The following is a 15,470-nucleotide window of genomic DNA, read 5'->3' as shown; positions in this document are numbered from 1 at the left end:
CCTCCTCCGGTATGACAGACCTGAGGCTCGTCCTGGTGGAGGTGTTGCTCTCTTCATCAAACACTCTATTCCTCACTCTCCATGCACTGCCCTCACTCCCCCACACCCCCAGGAACCACCAAACAGTCACTGTTACCCTCCACCTAACAGTGATGACTCCATCTACACCTCACTATCTGAAAACATGGACCAACTTCTATCTTCTCATCCAAACTCTCTCTTCCTCATATGTGGTGACTTCAATTGTCATCATGCCAGTTGGCGAGGTGTGGGTACCTCTCTCACCTGTCATGGCACCTCAGCAAAAGCTTTCTGCGACTCATTGGGACTGACTCAATCGGTCAACTTCCCTACCCGAATCCCAACCAATGGTACTCCATCTCTTCTGGATCTGATTTTGACAAACTTCCCGGACAATATCTGCTGCTCTTGCTCCGCTCGAATCGGTTCTTCTGACCACGTCCTTGTCAAAGTGGACATCTCTCTGGCTGTTATCAGAGAACCACCTCACCGCCGTTGAGTCTGGCATTTCACTCAAGCCAACTGGCAGGGTCTCCAAGCAGCCCTCAAACTTATAGACTGGTCTCCTATCACTACCTTCTCCAACATCAACTCATCCTGGGAATTCTTTCAAAGAAACTTGATCTCCCTCATGCACAGATTTATCCCCTCTCGTCTTCAGTTGTCCTACCCTTCCTCCCGCCCTTGGTTCACTGAAGCTTGTGGCGAGGCAGTTGTCCTGAAACAACTTGTCTTTGCCTCATGGAAATCAAACCCAACTGAGGGCAATCTCAGTTCCTTCCATAAAGCTCTGAACGAGTGTGTATCTACCCTCAGGAGAGCCAGAAAACAACATCTTTCTCATCCCAAGTCTGAACTCTCAAACCTCTCTCCCTCCTCCAAATCCTGGTGGCATCTAATCAAATCTGTTTCTGGTGTATGTTCCCCCTCCATCCCCTCCCTTACCTCAAAAGGCCGCACTGCTTATACTGCACGTGAAAAAGCTGAATGCCTAAACTCGGTGTTTGCAGCTAAATATTGTGTCCAAAACCCATCACTTTCTCTACCCACCTTACCCAGTCGCACCCAACTGTCCCTGGACTCTGTGTCCTTTTCTCTTGACAAGGTGGAGAGCTTGCTGTCAAACCTCAACTCAGATTCTGCAACCGGTCCAGACAGCATCAGCCCATGTGTCCTCAAAGACTGCTCTTCTGCTCTTTCTCACCCTCTCTCTGTTCTATTCACCCTCTCATTTGCTCAGGGTCATCTGCCATCTGCTTGGAAATCAGCAAACATCACTGCCCTGCACAAAAAAGGTACAAAAACAGATCCCTGCAACTACAGACCAATCAGCCTTCTCCCAATCATCAGCAAGGTTATGGAATCCATCATCGCTTCAGACATCAAATCCTTCCTCTTCTCCAATGGCTTGATTTCTGATCATCAATTTTGTTTCAGATCAGGTCACTCTACCCTGGATATGCTGCTTCTGCTCTCCCAACAATGGATGGAAGTCCTCAATGCCAGACAGGAAATCCGAGCCATATCCCTGGACATATCACTTGCTTTTGACACTCTGGCACCCTGCCCTGCTCACCAAACTCTCTTCCGAAGGTATCCAAGGCCATCTCCACTCATTGCTCACAGACTTCCTCTCCTGTCGCAGTCACCGTGTGGCCCTAAATGGAGTTCTTTCATCCCCTCTTCCTGTCCAGGCTGGAGTTCCTCAAGGCAGCGTTCTGGGCCCTGTTCTTTTTCTGGTTTTCATCAATGATCTCTCTGACTCTCTGGAAAATCCTCTATATCTGTTTGCGGATGACTTCACCCTCTGTCATACCATCGGTCATCCCTCAGACCGGCAAGCAGCAGCTTCTTCGCTCACTGCAGATCTGGATAAAATCACAAACTGGTCCAACACGTGAAACATGTCTTTCAATCCGGACAAATCTCACACTCTCACTATGTCTTTTCGAAAGGACCGTTTAGAAAATCCCTCATCCACTTTCTCAACAATTCTCTGGAAGAAGTCCTTTCTTTCAAACTTCTGGGTCTCACTATCTGCCATGAGCTTTCCTGGGAAAGCCACATTTCAAACCTCGCCTCCAAAGCCAGTCGCCGACTGGGAATCCTCCATCGTGCAAAGTCCTTCCTCGGGCCACCTGAGCTCCTGAACACTTACAAAGCTTTTGTTCGCAGCCTGATGGAGTACTGCTCTCCCCTCGGGGCTGGTGCTCCTGTCTCCCACCTTTCTCGGCTTCATGCTGTAGAAACCAAGGCATTTCGGATCATTGGCATCTCCCACAATGAAGCTGAGTCTTTGGGCCTCTCACTCATTCACCGCAGGTTGGTTGGTGGTCTTTCTGTCTTCTACCGTCTCCTCTCCAGCCTCTCCCCCCCCCAGCTCTCTCTGCGATTTGTCCCCATCACATTTCCGCAGGGCGCTCAAGGTCCGCCAACAACCCCCTTCTGGTAAAACTACCAAAATCACGAATCACTGCTCACCTTCACTCTTTCATTCCTCTTTTTTTCCCACCTTTTGAATAAACTCCCTCACTCTATTCAATCCCATTCTTCCTTCAGGCCTTCAAAACAGATGTTCACCACCACCTCTTATCATCCCCCATCCAAATCCTCGATCTTTTCTACCCCCGATAACCCACCCAAGCCGACCTCCTTCAAATTCCCTGCTTTCCTTCCTGAAAGTCCCTGTAATGTCCATCTTGTATTCCCCATGTTCCCCGTCCCATCCTTCTCCCTTCCACAGATCTCCTAATGTCTCTGTTCCCCACTGTTTTGTCCTTCCCACTCCCTCCTCTCTTGTCTCATGTCCCCCATGATGTGCATTGTGTGTTAGCTCTCACATGAGCCTCGACAAGGTATACAAAAAAAGAGGGAACTGTTGGACCATCTCAATCATATTGGCCTCAGCAAATCAATATGACCATGTACTTCGTATCTCCAGTAAGATAGGCACAGTGTTTGCAAGTGGTGTGAGATGGAAGGAGTAGTTTGTCCTCCATCTCTCACCTCCTTTTCTGGTCTTGCACCCTCTGCTCTTTCCATGCTTTGTCCCCCCCAGATTTCTGCATGGTGCATGCGGTTCACAATAAACCCCCTTCTGGTGAAACTACCAAAATTAAGAATCACTGTCACTTCCACTCATTTGTTCCTCTTTTTCTTTTTTTTTCTTCTAGCTGTTGAACCAACTTCTATATTCTCTTCAATCTCATTCTTCCATCCAGGTCTTCAAGACAGCTGTTCACTACCATCTCAGATCACACCCCACACCAAAACCATGATCTTTTCAAACTTTGTTAACCCCTCTTCTACCCTCTCCCACCCCACCACCCCAATTTTTTCCAAAATCTTCATTTTTTTCCTTTGAGAACAATCTTGTCCACCCCATGCATCCTTTCTGATCATTCATTCCTCCCCACACCCATTATTTGTCCAAGTCTCCCTCTATTTTGTCCTTCAACTCTGCCGTTGATGCTTCCCTCCTCTCTCTCTACTGTTCCTTTTGTTCTGTTGTGTCCTGATATGTTCAGTAGTCTAGTTCTTGCATGAGCCCTGACTGTGTGTGTGTGTGTGTGTGTGTGTGTGTGTGTGTGTGTGTGTGTGTGTGTGTGTGTGTGTATATATATATATACTGGGCATAGTGGCGTGCGCCTGTAATCCGGCTACTTGGAGGCTTGGGTTGGAGGATCGCTTGAAGACGGGAGCTCTGCACTGGGCCGCACTATGAGAGGGTGTAGGGCAGCCCGGAATCATGGCAAAACCCAATCCTTATCCCTGTGTCGTAAGAGGCGACCAGGGTTGCGTCAGGAAGGGCATCCGGAGTAAAACCTATGCCAAACCAGTATGCAGATCATAACGGATGATCCGCTGTGGCGACCCCTAACGGGAGCAGTCGAAAGACGAACAACAATATATATATATATATATATATATATATATATATATATATATATATATATATATATATATATATATATATATATATATATATATATATATATATATATATATATATATATATATATATATATATATATATATATATATATATATATATATATATATATATATATACTCTGCATGGTAAGGTCTTTACAGCTGCTGCAGCAGACAATATAGACCACAACCCGAGTTCCATGACAGCAATGGATTCATTCCATGGCACTGGTATCTTTCCTCCAACATCCCAAGCTGGATAGTGAAGGCATTGATCGGGGAATTGTTATGATCACAGGTAAGTATGGCTTGAAGACAATTGATCATCTACCCCTCCCCCCCCCCCCCCAATACACATGCCTGTCCTATTGCCTCACGTATCAAGGGATCAATGGTTAAAGAAGCATACTGGAAGTCACTGAGAAGGGAAAACTTCAAGATCCATGCTGAGGAGGAATACAGGTGGATGGAAAACACAAAAACTTATTGGAGAACGACATCAACTTACCATGGTTGGCATATCATGCCAATCATCAGCAACCAGTAAAGTGTATGAACACATTTATGTCATTGCTCCCCTTGTTCCAAGATAGTGCTCATTTATTTGCCATGATTCGACATTCAGTGGATGTTATCAAGAGTGCATCATCCCCATTCCTTCTGTCATTCCCCCAATTAAATTACGTCGTTTTAACGGATATATTTGGTCTGGTGTTGGTGTAGTGCAAGGCATGATGGGCCAAATGGCTTCCTCCTGCATCTAGTTACCTTGTTATTCCTTGTTATAATGCAGTTGATCATCTCACTCCAGGGCAAGTAACAGTGATCACCATGGTCCAACTTCTGTATGCCATTGCAAAGCAGATCCAGCGGGAGTGGCCTGATGTATAATGGAGAGAATAAGTTTGTTGAAAAGTATGTCATAATGAAACTCTCAAGGCAATTGGTGATTGGATGCAAGGAAATGGATAGACACATGGTCTTGCAGAAGCAGAGATTGCAACACCTCAAACAGCAGACTCCTTCCTGAGAGCATCACATCATGGATGTACATAGATGTTGCAAGAAGAAAATTGTTTGCCATGAGGATTCCTGTTGAGCAGATTCCCCTGACAAAAGCTGCACTCTAACAGCAGGCCAGAAGGGCAGCATATCAGGGTGGACATGTGTGGGTCAAGCACAAATTTTGAATCCTGAGCTTCTCTGTCATTCCTCTGGATGGGCTGAACCAAGAATCAAGAGGGACAAGAGCAGCCTCTATGGACAATGTGACCTGAGACATCCAAGACCTGCTATCAATTGATGGATTGTGGGTGTACAAGAGGATGCAAGTCTTCACAATGCAAGTGCAAAAAGGCAGCACTTCAATGCACAGCTCTTTGTTCCTGTGAGAGAAAATGTTCGAAAAACTTAGACTTAATTTCAAGAGTCCTATATTGGAGCTTGTCCATGGAAGTATTATTTATTTTTAACCTCCGCCATCAAAGATCAGAGGTTACTGTTTTCACCCCTTTCTGTTTGTTTGTTTGTTTGTTTGTGAGCAGTATTATGGAAAAACTCCTCGACGGATTTCGACGAAACTTGGTGGGGGGATTAGGTATGTTCCAAGGATCATGCCATTAGATTTTGGACTTGGTCCAAAATCCAATATGGCCGCTATGGTGGCCATTTTGAAAAAATATTTGATATTTTTTTTTTGCATTTCTACATGTTTTAAGTGATTTCCAACCCCCCTCCCCCACAAAAAATTGTTAGAGAGAAAAAAAAAATTTGCAACTTTTTTTTCAACAAAATTTCGAATTTTTTTTTCTTGCATTTCTACATTGTTATAATTGATTTCCAACAAAAAAACATGCCAAAATTATAATTGCGGCTGATTTTGGAACTTCAAGTGGATATACCCACGTAAAATCAATTTCTGTCTCAAGGAATCTAGTTATGATGAATGAATTGAGTATGTAAAAGGGAAAATTGCAAACTATAACTCTGTGAGCACTGTTGACATCAAATTGAATGAATAGGATATCAGGTTCACTTGAGTGACCCAGCAGTATTGGCGGCGGAGGTTTTGCACTCTACCGAGTGCTCCCCCTCTAGTCTTTAAAATGGATTCCTTTGTAGCCCACAGGAAAATTTGTCAATGTGTTTATGTATTTTTAACCTGTCAGTCATTTTGGTGGCCATTAAAAAAAAAATGGCAACTGTATTGCATAGGACGATAAAAAATGTATGGAATCTAAAAGGATAAGTTATGCATGTTGACACATTTGGTGGCCATGTTGGAAAATGGCTACCTCAGGACATTTTTCTGAATGCCTTGACACCTAATTTCACTTGGTATAGCTTCTTGAACATGTGTGCCAAATTTGGTGCTTGTATAAGAAACTGCAAAATTTTTCTGAAATGAAGAGCTATGCCACTAGACTGCTGGTTCAATCAAAGACCGCTGTAAAGTCCAAAGTAACCAGATCCCATTCCTTGATCAAGATCATTCTGAATCTTATGGGTTAGCTACAATCTGTCATTGCCTGTATTGCGTTCATTGCAAAATATACACCTATCATTCATAGATCTACATTTTGTGAGAAACCAAACTGGTTAGTGGGTAGGAGGTTGAAGCTTTCTAGATTTTTAAGAAGTTTCTCGTTGAGTAATTGTTTCATAAATATTGATAATTTAATAGGCAGAACGGATGTTGGTCTGGAGATATTTAGTTCCATTGGTAATCAAAACACCTCAATTACTGGAACAATCCTTGCTCATTTCAATTCAGGTGTATCCAATCCAAATTGGAGAGACTTTCTGAGAGTCGAGCAAGGGGATAGCAAGTTTGGTTGCTGCAGACTTTAGAAAAATAACATGGAGACTAGAGATTATCTACACGAGTTACTTCATCACAGTCTCGGTATGTGATGTAAGAACTTTCTAATAATGATCCTAGAGGACTACTGTTAAGACAAAGACTAATGTCGGTCTGCATCAGTGGACAATAATTCGAACAATAGCTTTTCTCAACTGAAGGTTGACAAAGTTTTTCGAACCGATGCGACAATCAAAGCAATGCTAATATATGTCAATGTGTCAGGTGCGCCAGCTTACCTGCAAAGATGTTTGTAAACAGTTTTTCTCCAACATCGCATAGCACTTATGAAGTTTTTCTACAGCTATCAAAGTAATGCAGGGGCACTTATCACATGCCTTTCGTCATCATGACAGGAGGAGTGTTAGTCAAGGTCAATGTACTGAAAAGGGCTTACTTGATCACATCCATAAATTTGAGGAGTCAGGATCTGTGGCCAATGCACCAGGATCAGGATGCTCACTGACCAGGATCACCAGGTTCAGAATGTTCACCGACACCTGCAGAAGTTGTTGTAGGAATTTAAGAAGTTCATCAGAAAACAGACAAGGCAAACCAATCGAGAATGCAACACCCATCAAGTGGCCAAGTCTAAAGTACTGGCACACCTAAGCAAAGCTGTGGAATAACCTAATACTAGTTCTGTAGAGGATTTGAAGCATGCAGGAATTGCTTCCTGCTGACCTTGATAAGCTGTTGAATTTTGCCTTTTAATTCATTGCTCACATTCATATTAGTTGGGTTGACAAGGTCTCGTGGACCGATGAAGTCCATTTCTATCTCTATAGTTAAATTCCACAATTACATTACGTACCTAGCATAAGACAAATACAAAATAGGTAGTTTAATTGAAAAGCCCCTTCACGACGTAAAGGTGACTGTGTGGGTTGGGTTTTCATCACATCAGATCACATCATCACTCATCGCATCTCAAGGAGATGGGGATGGGCCTGGCATCTGCCTGGGGGAAGGCCAGACGGAGGCCCCTGGAGTACCGGCGGAAAGTGGACGCAGCGACGCGCTGTTCTGGCACATGCTCCCATACCTGACCTGACCTGATCACTCATCAGGGTACGATAAACTATTCGTAGTCCTGTATGGTCATCGCAGTCTGCACATGGAGGTTGAGTACAACTTAGGCTTGTAGCATGGTATTGTGTACACTGTGGTCCTAAATGAGGAGAAAGCTTAGAAATTGAACCCAGTTTTAATAAGATAAACAATCTTAATGTAATATAATGCCCAAGTGTCATGTATACTTTGCTATGGGTCCTATGGATATAGTTGCTTATATACTGTAAGCATGTTTTTTTATCCAAACACAGGCTATTTTTTTCCATTTTTATAGCTCATTTTTTAGAAATGGGTTACATGTATGATTGTATATGTTGTCCAAAATGGTTGAAAATGCATTTTTTGTTTGATATATATCATTATACAAAAGAATAGAACAATTCCTCGAAACAGTACATTTCTTATGACCTTCTGCATATCTTGGCACCTTCAAATGTGTAAAATCTCAGATTTTGCAAAATTTCCCCCAGTCATAGTGAAGCTTACAAAATCTTATTCCAGAAATTTGAAATGCATCTGATAGAACATCTTAAATAGCAATTTACTTCTGCATAAAGTGATGATTTAAAATGGCAAGTTTCAACATGGATCATTACTACATACCAGTTTTTTGGTTCACTTCCATGATTGGGTCAAAAATGTTCGGAAGTACGTAACAAATTGCATTTCCCAAGCTGCTACAAAATTACTGGTAGCTATAAGCTTGATTTTATAACCATAGAATAAGTTTACCAAGATGGCCCTATGATATAAAAATCAATACCAAAGGCCAGTTTGTGTTCAGTATACAGAACATCAATGGTCGTTAGGAAGTACGTAACGTTTTAAAGAAATCTGCACTTTTAATCCTAAGATGTTAGTTTGGTTCATCACAGCATGTATTTCTATGGTTAAGTTTATGTGCATACATATTTATGACCTGAATGAACACTGATCAATTTGTTAATTTCATATGACCTTGACCTCGTTCGTATGACTTTCATTTTTTGGTCCCCGTGTCCTAAATGTGTACATAATACCTTGCTACAAGCCCTTAGCAAAACTTTGCTGCGCATGTGACATAACCAAGTTTGAATGTAAAATGTATATTATGTTCCACACATGTTTTGCCTCATGCGTATTTATGTGCATGGCTCACAAAGTGGGTACACATACTGTTACACAAAGAGCAAAAAAAAAGTTTTTAGGGAAACATGAAATGCAACCCATTATGTTAATCTGCATGTATTCAAATAGCTAAATCTAAATTTTTAGACCTGCAGCACGTCCGGTTTTAAAGTTACTACTGAATATATACAACACTGTAAATGCACGTTCGAATTTCGAGCTTGGCGTCAGCGTTATGTACGGAATCAGATGAATAAAACAACGTAAATATTATATTTTGGGATAAGAAACAGATAATTTTTACTCTGCCTTTTTAAACAGGCTCAATATGTGACAGGAAAAAGAAAAAACAACACATTTTGAGAGTTCGATGTTATAAATTACGAAGAAAACACAGACGAGTTCAGTAGCAAAGAAAGCCACACTTGTAAGTGAAAAATAACGTTAAAATCGAATCTATTTATTTCGAACTTTTGAAAATAATCACTTTAAACATGAAAAGAAAAACATAATTCTTACCTCTCGGATCCTCACGAAGCACCAAAAAAATTCTAGCGTTGGTTAAAATGAAGAATTATCAGACAAATGCGAGTCACCTCGTTCGGCTCTGCGTCCTCACGCTGGATTCGTACGTTATGGCTCTCGCAAAAACACGGACACGAAGACAAACGCTGCGCTCGACTGCGAATAGAAATGTGCTGACACGCTTGCAAGTGCCTATTATATCCATCAATCGGGGAAGTTTGCAAGACGGCAAGATTTTCTAATGCTAGCGTTATTTGCATCCAACGAGAGATGATAATTTGTACATAACGGGACTGACACGAAAATCAAGACGGGATTACTTGCAGTCCGAATTTTATTTTTCTGATCACAATTTTGATTTATATTTTTCTGCCATTGGACTCTGTCATATTTCCAAGAAATTAAGGGAGATTTGGAATTAAAATCATAAGAAACATTATCAACACTGGACTCCTTATTTTTCTCGATGCAGTGGACACGAAGCGTTGTGTACGAATCCATTATTTCATCAGATAGGGTAGATGCCAGAAAACCCGAATAGGGAGACAGAACATCATCAAAACATAAAAGAGACACCAAAGCTCACATTCTGAGTCACCACACTCAAAATAACTGTTGCATAAGAAACGTACAGTAAAATAAAATTTTTACCAATCAAACTAACATTTCTAAGGTTACAATACCCATATTCTGTTGCTTTAATTCATCTTTAATGAAATGGAGAGTATGATATTGCCGGTTTCTACAGGTTCCCCAAGATGTCCACTTTCATTTCTGACCATTGATGGTTTGTCTAAGTACCTCATAATAGTTTTATGTGGAATTTCCCACAAACATACCACAGCATATCCACTTTGTGAGCCATGCACTTATGCTCTGCCCATGTGTTGCTTGCATCATCTCTGCTGCAGAGGGCAAGCGCACTTTTCCCCAGTCTGGTGGGACGTATGCATGTATCTGGAAAGGGCATGTTTTTTACCGACACAATTGCAGTTTTTTAAAGAAATAAAAAGTTATTTTAACTCTGCAAATGTTGGTTAAACTGCCTGGAGCATTCTTATTCAGGAATCGGAACACGTAGGCCGTTCCAGGAGAGCGCATCCTTGGTTTTACCAGGAATGCTAACATCGCACCTAGATATATTTGAACTCGGAGATCATAGTTTACTAATTGTTGGAGTAACATGTCCACCTTATCAAGATCTGTTTTCTCACAAGAGGAGCAATTAGCGTGGCACTATTCACGCCAGATGGTGCAAAGCACCACCATTTTACCAACGTTGTGAAGAACCAACTATTCAAAGCTAATTCGGTGGACAAATCATCAGAATGCGATTTCCGTGCATTTTGCCATTACATTATGCTATAGATCTCACACTTTCACATTTAATTCCACCAGCATGTGTGGGCAGATTGGGAGTATAGAAGGCACATGAAACAATTTTACATCTTCATCTTGCCTGTACTATACTTTGCACTCTCCACTCAAAGATCCAAGCCCTGCTCGAACTGATGATGACCCGTGTAACGGAAAGTATATTTGGTACAGACCGGCTAACTGGGCTATGAAATTGCAGGCAAAGACTAAATATTGATTCAAGTGTTGGGTGCTGTGTAATGGCACTACTTGTCTAATCCCATGAATGCTCACTCCGACAAGATTTTGCAAGTCTCCAGGGTACGAATTTCGCCACTTGCACACAGAAAAAAGCAGTTTTCCAGCACAGTTTATGAACCTAATAAATGCTGCACTTTGTCCCCTACCTCCCACTTTCAAAGGAGTCGCATGGCATCACTCCTGGTGTCATAAAGGCAATGATGACACCTCCCCAGCTGAGTGAACTCCTCATCGATTGAAGGTTGGCTATGAAGGATGAATGGTGGTCCTTACCCTGCTGTAATACTTGATGTGAGAGAGAGGATGAGAGAGAGGATGAGAATGAGGGAGAGGGAGAGGGGCGTTTATTATATAAAACATTTTGGTCAAACGTTCCACCAAATTTGTGTACAAAATACATAGATGGCTTCGCACAAAAAAATTACATTTTTCTTTGCATTCCGGTATTTCAAACCATTTGAATAAGGACAAAATGTTCTCCTGTTGATTTATTTTCAAGACATCCGCGTTTTATTCGATACTTCACAACGTGGATACTACAGTCAAAATGTCGGATGACCTTCCACAAAATGCAACAAATGCAAACTCAACAGATTTTGATTCCTGGATATGTCCTCAGTAAAAAAAAAGTCCTAAGGGATCCTCCGAGGGGAAAGTCCTGAAATCATGGAAATCCAATATGGCCGCCAACCGGCTTCGGGGAAAATGAGAAAATTGTAAAGATTGATATTTTAATTTGTAATATATATGTTTTTCTGCATTCTAATTGTTTCTAGTTATGGTGAGTATATTGATATGCAAGATTAATTATAAAAAGTGAAATGTATTGAGGGTAAAATAAAAAATTATAGCTTTTTTGTCCAAAAATGTCAATTTTTTTTTGTCCTGAAAAAAAATATTTACCTGATACTGATTTTGGCTCCTGGACCAAAAAAATAAGAAACGTTGAAGACACAAGATGAAATCAAGTCTATGGCAATACAATATAATTACGTAAATCATTGAAACACGACAAAATTCACAATTCCACTCGGGGCAATCACATCTGCCTGACGAAGGTTTCGAAATGAAAATGAAAATTCTCATTAAACTCTGAAACTACATCCATTATAAACTTACTATACATGTTGAGAAAAATCAAGCGTATTAAAGTTAGAACTCGACAATGTCGTCATCATCCTCATCATTGTCGCATGGAGTGTTTGTGCAGCCAGAGCCCCTGCAGTTTTCACAAACTGGAGTGCACTCAATGTTGTGCTTCTTGCATGTGCATCTCATGGTGCTACATTCAGCCTGGCAGTTGCACCTAATGACACATAACATCTTTTCAGGAGCTGGGGCTATTGATGTCTGAAGTGGCACAAAACCCTCGTCACACTTCTGCCAACCCCAGTCTGTCGGAAGAAGTTCATCTGCACATCCCTTCCATTCTTGGACTTGCAGATACATGCACAGGCTGTGATACTTTGCTGCTTCTGATGTTGGTGGTAACATCTGTGGTTGCACGTGAGAGGAGCTGCAAGCCACCTTGTCCCAGTACCGCTGATACCGGAGGGTGTCCAGGGTGTCAGTTGACTTTCCGTTGTAGATTATCACCAATGTTTTTTTCTCCTGCATCTGCCACATCACATACGGAAGATGGATATGTATCAAAAACCTTGGCCTGCTCACGGAATGTGTTGTTTGCTTTGAACTTTTTGAGGGAAGCTCCCTTTCCAATCCCATGAAGACGAGATGTCGTGTCGCACCCAAGAACTGCATGTAGAAACAGTATGTGCTTTAATATGTCTGTACCAATCATTTTCTTTGTAGCCTTGATGTTCCAGATGTGAGGCTTCTTCGTGTTAGTCTTTGGCTCGGGACAAAAGAAGAGGTCATGGGATTCTAAGCTTGCATGGTAGGATAGGAGGACGAGGAGGTCTGTGTCATCACCAACTAACACAGTGTTGGTGACAGTAGCAGACTGCACGGCCTTCAGTACAATCAGGAGATCAGCATCCCCTGAGGCATGGTGTGTCTCACAGTTCTTCTTCTGAAGCTCTTCACTCAACATGAATATGAATCGCTGTTTATTCTGCCTATTGGCAAGAAACTGTTCCTTCTTCATTGTGAGATGCATGTCAGCTGTAAATATCACAGTAGTGCCAGCATTCCCTTTAGACCGTCTCTGGCGTGTCATGTCCTTCGTTTTGGTACTCTCATAACCATCAAACACGATTATGGCATCTCCGTACTTCTTCGTTACATAATCAGTGTACTGGTAGCACATGTCTCTGTATGTAGATCCACGAGACCATGGAATGCGTTGAACAAGTGCCCTGCCATCCAAAACATACTGTTGCCCATCATTGGGGATATCGTCTGGGACATCGGATCCAAGAAGATCCCAGATGGCATCAGCAAAGACTGGCTTGTGTGCTTCTCGAAGCTGAAGAGAGGAATCAAAGAGGGCTGGTGGATAGCTGCACAGTTCATATTTGAAGGCCGACTCCAGTTCTTCTGCTGTCTGTGCAACAGTGATCAGTCTCTGGAAGAGGAGTTGTGGGTCAACCTGGACTTGCTCTCCATCAATCTTGACAGATGACTTCATGCCGAGGGTGACAACTTGGTCTTTCCTCTTAAGTGTGTACTTGGCAGGTGTTTTCCCATCCATATATTTCAATATTTTGGCTCCTACAGCATGTGCTGTATCGACATTGACGGTGGGGTGTGCATGAACTCCAGTGGCAATGTTCCTCAGATGTGGATCGCTACTGAACGGATTCCGTTCCTGTAAATACTGAAGAGCTGATAGTGTGTCCTTCCAGTCACGAGATTGTCTTGCCTTGGTCATGACCTCCTTCTGCTCTCCAGTATTGTAGTTCACACCTGTGAGCTCCTGCATTGCCTGGTTTATTTCTGCACAGGTAAGCATTGGTAGTAGCCATACCAGCCGTTGTTGCTCTGTCATTCCTCGCCCTCATGTGAGCCCCCCGCTGGTCTTCAAACTTCTCATCAGAACTTGTTCGATGATCAGGTCAGATGAAAGACCTGCCCACAGGCGATCACTTCGTCGAACCACATGGAACCCCTCATCAAAACGTTGTTGGACATTGGGATGTTGAGTTTTGAGGTTGGACATGTGCTGCAGATACACCCTCGCAGATTTGGCATACAGGTTGTGGCCCGAGGCTGTCAGGTAAGGCAGCATTTCCTGGATGGCCTGTAGATGTAGTGCCCAGTTCCCAGTGCGCTCTGCCCGGATGTATTTGCGTAGAATGTCTAGCATGTGTATATACTGAACCCAGAGCGCTGAAGTTCTAGAAGATATCTTTGCAGACTCTGCATGCTTCTGAAGGTGGTCTTTGATTCGTTTCAAGACGTCAGACTTGCATACTTGTTCCACAGACTGGGGTTGGCAGAAGTGTGACGAGGGTTTTGTGCCACTTCAGACATCAATAGCTCCAGCTCCTGAAAAGATGTTATGTGTCATTAGGTGCAACTGCCAGGCTGAATGTAGCACCATGAGATGCACATGCAAGAAGCACAACATTGAGTGCACTCCAGCTTGTGGAAACTGCAGGGGCTCTGGCTGCACAAACACTCCATGTGACAATGATGAGGTTGATGACGACATTGTCTAGTTCTAACCTTAATACGCTTGATTTTTCTCAACATGTAGAGTAAGTTTATAATGGATGCAGTTTCAGAGTTTAATGCGAATTTTCATTTTCATTTTGAAACCTTCGTCAGGCAGATGTGATTGCCCCGAGTGGAATTGTGAATTTTGTCGTGTTTCAATGATTTACATAAATATATTGTATTGCCATAGACTTGATTTCATCTTGTGTCTTCAACGTTTCTTATTTTTTTTGTCCAGGAGCCAAAATCAGTTTCAGGTAAATATATATATTTTTGGGGACAAAAAATTGACATTTTTGGACAAAAAAGCTATAATTTTTTATTTTACCCTCAATACATTTCACTTTTTTATAATTATTCTTGTATATCAATATACTGACCTTAACTAGAAACAATTAGAATGCAGAAAAACATATATTTACATTTTAAATATCAATCTTTACAATTTTCTCATTTTCCCCGAAGCCGGTTGGCGGCCATATTGGATTTCCATGATTTCAGGACTTTCCCCCCAGAGGATCCCTGAGGACTTTTTTTCTGTCACTGAGGACGTATCCAGGAATCAAAATCTGTTGAGTTTGCTTTTGTTGCAATTTGTGGGAGGTTTACCAAATATTTCTGCTAAAATGCCTGTACTCGGAAGGAATGCATCACATGCGATCACATCAACGTGAGACGATGTAGTAGATTGTTGCTACATTGGCGGTGTAAG

This window comes from Eptatretus burgeri, chromosome 18, assembly GCF_056783735.1.
Source record: "Eptatretus burgeri isolate ZD-2024b chromosome 18, Ebu_testis_v1, whole genome shotgun sequence".
NCBI lineage: Eukaryota > Metazoa > Chordata > Myxini > Myxiniformes > Myxinidae > Eptatretus > Eptatretus burgeri.
The sequence above is the reverse complement of the archived record's forward strand: the minus strand, read 5'-3'. Positions refer to the sequence as shown.